The sequence below is a fragment of the Papaver somniferum genome, chromosome 3 (genome assembly GCF_003573695.1).
Source record: "Papaver somniferum cultivar HN1 chromosome 3, ASM357369v1, whole genome shotgun sequence".
In the NCBI taxonomy this organism is placed as follows: domain Eukaryota; kingdom Viridiplantae; phylum Streptophyta; class Magnoliopsida; order Ranunculales; family Papaveraceae; genus Papaver; species Papaver somniferum.
The window spans coordinates 166,820,042-166,824,946 of NC_039360.1; positions in this window are offsets into that span (position 1 = coordinate 166,820,042).

The following is a 4,905-nucleotide window of genomic DNA, read 5'->3' on the forward strand; positions in this document are numbered from 1 at the left end:
TTTGTTGCACATCATCAAGCTTTAACTTCTCGCTCCCTGCAGAATTGCTAATGGTTGTCCTTGCAGTCTCCCAACTCTTTGGTAATGACGACAATAACCGTAAAGCTTGAACTTCATCATTAAAAGTAATACTAACTTTTGAAAGATGAGAAATAATTGATTTAAACTTCCAAAGATGTGTTGAAATCGCTTCGCCTTCTTGCATCTTCAGATTAAATAATTTTTCACACAACATAATCTTTCCCGAGGCTGATGACTTTTGATACAACTTTTCAAGTTTATCCATAAGATCCTTCGTACTAGTTTCCTCTTGTACGTTATTGTAGACTTCCTCCATTAGATATCTACGGATCACGACTACACATTTGCGATCAAGAGTTGTCCATTCATCGTCTTTGCGTGCTCCCTTGTTCGCAACTCCACCCAATGGATCAGCAAGGTCTTTCTCATATAGGTAGTCTTCCATCTGAGACTTCCAAAACGCAAAGTTCTTCCCATTAAAAACCGTAATTTCGTTATTATCACCCATAACTCCCACTCCAATCGTACTATGAACCCTAAAGCTCTAACCCGAGCTCTGATACCAGTTGTCAGGATTTTCTTAGGGAATCACTGAAAACTGCGAAATAACGGATCTTGAGATATTATGATGAATAATAAGTAAACCAAGCACAAGCAACTATAATAATACAAGAAAGATAAATCAACTCACAAGACACAAGATTTATAGTGGTTCGACCAATACATACAACTTGTATATATTGTCTACATCCACTTTGAGCCGCACCAACTCAAGTCCACTATGAAGAAAAAACGATTACAACGTCGTGTGAATCCCAGCAAACCCTTGGTTACACCGCAAAAATTACCCGAGACGATAACCTTGTCTCTTGTTCCTCACCAATATGCTCTCACAACGAAACCCTAGCTTTAGCCCTAAAAGCTATACAAGAAATTTCTCACCGATCTCTTAATCGTTTTCTACACAATGTACATCTACAAGGCCTAATTACCTATTTATATAGGTTACAAACTTGGCAACCAAGAATTCTAACCGGTTTAGGAAACCCCTTCCCTACATAACCACGACTAAATTTAGGAACTAATTAATTAGTCTTCAATTAACTAACAATCTTCCACTTTGAAGACTCATTTATTGATTCAGGAGGATTGATGACTTGGATTCTTTTGCGCCCGTCTGGATGAACATTTCATGCGGATTGATGACTTGGACATACTGTGTGTTGTTTAATTTGAGTTGTAATAGACGGTTTAGATGTTTTAATTATTTAGAAGAAAGTCTCGTCTCGGGTAAAGAGAAAGGATAAAGTAGTAAAGAAAAAATGTTTCACGAGGATCGATGACTTGGATATGAAGTGTGATATTTAGATGGAAAATGTAATGGACGGTCGGTATCTTCCAACACTTTTTTTTTGTTTTTTATTGTTTTTCTGTATTTTTTACCGGAAAGAGGATAGATTCGTCATAAGATAGGTTGCTTCTCATAAACATGAAGAGCATACGTTGTTACAAGATTACGACAATTTTTAATATAAAAGTAATGCAACATAGCTCACATGTCCCAATGTTTTGAATGGTGTTAAGATTAAAAAAATTCGCTATATTTGCTTCCTTTTCTAATATTGAATTTAGAAATTAAAATAAAGCAGTATCTTTGAAGTTAATACAAGAGTTTATGCTAACTTCGAAGTTTTCATTAATGTTATAACAATGTTCTCTAGACTTTGCATATCTTCCCAACAACAACTTTAGAGTAGGTTTTGAGTCACTTTAAAAGTGATGTTGTAGCCACTCTATTCAGTTGCCCACCGGAAGGCAGTTTCAACATATTTTCCTTCTAATTGTTCCCTAGTTGTGCAGTCCATAAAAAATCCTCTTGCCTCAATTGTGTTATCTGTAAATCCATCAAAGTTATGCCAATTCCAGACTGACTTATTGGAATATGCATAGTTAGAGCTATGGACATTCTCATACTTACACATGTTATTTGTTTTTCAGGTTCTCTATCCAACTCTATCCAACATTTTTAGAACTTCATCATGCATAGCTAGGATCATAGGATAATGTTTTCATTATGTTGTAATCGGGCATGTTAACCGTCATTGTACTATTGATGTCTAGTCTATCTTTTTTGGTGCATAAGCACTATTTTGAATCTTTTTCGCGCCATGCTTTCCATATATGCGATATTATTATGCTACAAAATTCTGACCATTCTATGATGCCTTATGCTTTTGTTTTTTTCATGAAACCAATCATTTAGCCATTTATGAAAGCAATTTTTTCATCTGTCACATAATTTGTATCAAAGTTTAAGTGCATATCCATGCCTGAATTGCAAAATTGCATCTGGGAAAAAGATGACATAAGGATTCCTCATTCTCATTACATAGGTTGCATTTAGTATTAATATTAGGGAGAATTGCAACTACTCTCATACCTGTAGATAATATTTACTGAGTTGTTTTCCAGATGAAAAGTTTTACAGATGGAGTTACTTTTAATCTCCATATTCTACCCCAATCACTTCTAGTAATGTTACTATCACTATTTATTGAGTTATACAAAGATTTAACTGTAAAATTACCATTTTTTTCTAAGTTCCAGTGTGTAGCATCTTCTATATCAGTTACAGGGATGGGTATATTCATAATTTTATTAACTGTGTTTCCATCAAAACCGATTCTTTGTTTATGTTCGTCCCAATTTTTGTTTGCTTTGAAGAGATGACATACCTTATTCAAATTTGCAGCACTTGTAGTTGATTTTTCAAGTTGAGCAATGGTATTTGGAATCCATCGGTCCTCCCAAATATCAATAAGTTTCCCATTCACTACTTCACATCTACAGTGCTTCTTAACTTATTCAACTCCAGTAAGAATACCCACAACCAATTGTCCCCATCTTTAGGTTTAGGAATAATATGTCACATTTAGGATAATATTTTAATTTTAGTATTTCCCCCCTAAAGAGTTTGGTTTTTCTTTCAGCCTCCACCCCTACTTGTGATATTCATATTATAAAGATTATAAAAATAAAATAATATAATATGGAAAAAAAAAAGACACCAGAAGTTTTATTAACGAGGAAAATTGAACCTGCAAAAAATCCTCGGGTCCTCATATATCTTTGAACACCAAATTGTATTAAGTCGCTACAGACACTAGCCTACTATCAGACTTCGGACCAGAATGTAGTTGAAACCGAATTAACCCTACAACCAATTCAACTGCATTGGTGCTTCTTAGTCTCTTGAACCTACCAAGTCTCTATGCAATTGATTCCCTTAGCTAACGTCCTTTACAGCCTAAGAGTTGCTTCAACCTAGACTTTTGATACCAATATGCCTCTAACAGATAAGCCTATTCGATTTTCCTTTTGATCTTTCAGTCTAGGTTTAGAAACTTGTTCGCATAAAAAAATATAACAAACTTTACGAATCCGTAATATTTACACTCAGTTAGCTGACAAGGATTGATAACTAACCACCTCTCAAGAACAATCTAAATCGATCAATGAAGAATTTAGGTTTCTATCTCTGGGAATCACAAAGTATGAGATGGAGAAAACTTTACGATTTCTATTTATCTCGTTCCTGATCGGAGATTGACGAAAACCTTAACAATCAAAAAGGACAAGATCATGATACACAAACTATCAGGTAAATAATAGTCGGACCTGACTTCACAAATCCCTATGTGAAGTCTTTAAATCACAAACCTAATTATGTTTCTTAGAGGAAACCTAGGTTAATATAGGACGACTCTAGCATGCAACTAGGACACATAAGTGTCATGGATTAAAGTTTCCAGTTGTTTGAGTCTCTTTATTTATTTATTTTCAAGGCTCTAGGTAGCTTTGAATTCAATATAAGATAACTTGAGACTCAAGCAAACACTTTCTCAGTTTAGATAAAATTCTTTCATGTAAGCATGTGAGAAGTTCACCTTGAAATTACACAGAAGAATATACACTAGGGTACAAAATACTGAAACCGTGTAAAATGGTAATGCATGGAAATATGCTTAATGAACTTATAATCATAAATCGATTTCATAAATACTCAAGACTTAAACCACGATTCACAAAGTTTTTTTAGAAGTGGTTATGAGAGTTGTCCTAGAAGTGGTTATGAGCATCATCTTAGTTTCATACTGGGTAGGTAGTGTAGGGTTATACATACCTATGAACCAGTCAGTGAACTCAGGATGCTAGGGTACTCATATCCATTCACGAACTCATGACCTTGGGGGTAAGCGTATTGGGTATGCGTACATCCCCCCATTAACGAACTCAGAACGTTGGGGTACGCATACCGGGTATGCATACCTGCCCCATTCTGTAACTCCAATCACTAGGGTATGCATACCTACCCTCTGTCCAAAATTTCAGTAGTTATGAAATATCTCTTTAAACAATTCGAAACATTCCCAATCGCCATAGATAATAAATACCACTGCTTGGGCAATTTCCAGATGATAAACTTGAAATAAAAAAAGCTCATGAACAATAAATTATTCTTAACCAAGATTGTCAAGGATCTATGAACATACATTGCTTGAATCATATTCCGAGAAATTTTTCAAAACTAGCTTAACTCGAAATTTCTTATTTTTGATATAGAATCTACCAAACTCATACGACATAGTATCATATATATAGAATGGTAAATTCCGTGAGTAAATATGAAAGTTTTGTCTTCACATACCTTTTTGTCGATGAAGTTCTCCAAATGTCTTCGTTTAATCTTCAATCTTCAAACTTCGAGGGTTTTTCATTTATATCTGATACTCAAGTACCATACTTTAATCCTAGTCTGAGACTTGACTTTAGTGGACTAAAAATCAAGATATAGTTTTGTGTAACTAACATTGACAACAAGCT